The following is a 1,440-nucleotide window of genomic DNA, read 5'->3' on the forward strand; positions in this document are numbered from 1 at the left end:
AAAGTACTGAGCAATGTAGGAAGCATCAAAAGAAGATAGAAAGAATATACAGAGTCACTGTACCAAAAAGAATTGGTTGCCATTCAGCCATTTCAGGAGGTAGCTTATGATAAAAGAAAAAAATATATTGAAGGAAGCTATCTGCACTGAAGAAATTGGTGAAAAACAAGGCTACAGGAATTTACAGAATACTCACTGAGATGTTTCAACACACAGATGTAGCACTCATTTATGCCAACAAATTTGGAGGACAGCTACCTGGCCAAGCAACTGGAAGAGATCCATATTTGTACCTATTACAAAGAAAAGTGATCCAATAGAATGTGGAAATTATCAAAATATTATTAATATCACAAACAAGCAAAATTTTGCTGAAGAAAAGTGCCAACTGATGAAAATCAGAGACTGTAGCCTTCAGTACTAGTAATAAACAAACATCCTCACAAGTAGACCATGAGCAACATCTTGATAAATGGAGAAAAGGTTGAAGTTGTCAAGGATTTTATTTACTTGGATCTCTAGTGAATGTCCATGGAAGCAGCAGCCAAGAAATCAAATGATGTTTTGCATTAGGGAAATCTACTGCAAAAGACCTCTTTAAAGTGTTGAAGAGCAAAGAAGTCACTTTGAAGACCAAGGTACTCCTGACCAAAGCCATGGTATTTTCAAGAGTTTCAAATGCAAGTGAGAGCTGGACAGATTATAAGGAAGACTACAAAAGAACTGATTCTTTTAAATTGTGGTGTTAGCAAAGAATATGGAAGGTACCGTGGACTGCTAGAAGAATGGACAAATCTGTCTTGGATGAAGCATGACTAGAATGTTCTTTTGAAGCAAGAATTGTCAGACTTTATCTCTCATAATTTGGTCAGGTTGTCAGAAGGGACTAGTCCCTGGAGAAGGATATCATGCTGGGTAGAGGGTCAGTGAAAAATGGGATGACCCTCAATGAGATGGATTGACACAGTGGCTACAATGATAAGCTCAAGCATAGCAAGAATTATGAGGTTGGCACAGGACTGGGCAGTGTTTTATTCTGTTGTACATAGGGTAGCTATGAGTTGGAACTGGCTTGATGGCACCTAATAACACAGATTGGCAACAAACTTAATGTTTTCAAAATCAATTTCATGTCAAAAAACTTCCTTGGGGCTTTTTTTTTCCATTTTCCAGAAATGAATATGATTTATAATTTCTGAATTTGTAGTAAATTTTGGTAAGCAAAATATACTAATTATATATATTTATGTTATATATAATTAATATTATTTGTAAGAAAGATTACAGCTTAGGAAATGCTATAGGACAATTCTACTCTGTCATATAGGAACATAGTTGTTGTTGTTGTTATGTGCCGTCAAGTCAAACCCGACTCATAGCGACCCCTCCTTGGGTTTCCGAGGCAGTATCACTATGGAAGTAGGATTGCTGAACCTTCCT

Source organism: Orycteropus afer, unplaced genomic scaffold, assembly GCF_000298275.1.
Source record: "Orycteropus afer afer isolate SDZICR_OR568_19922 unplaced genomic scaffold, OryAfe1.0 scaffold00191, whole genome shotgun sequence".
Taxonomy (NCBI): Eukaryota; Metazoa; Chordata; class Mammalia; order Tubulidentata; family Orycteropodidae; genus Orycteropus; species Orycteropus afer.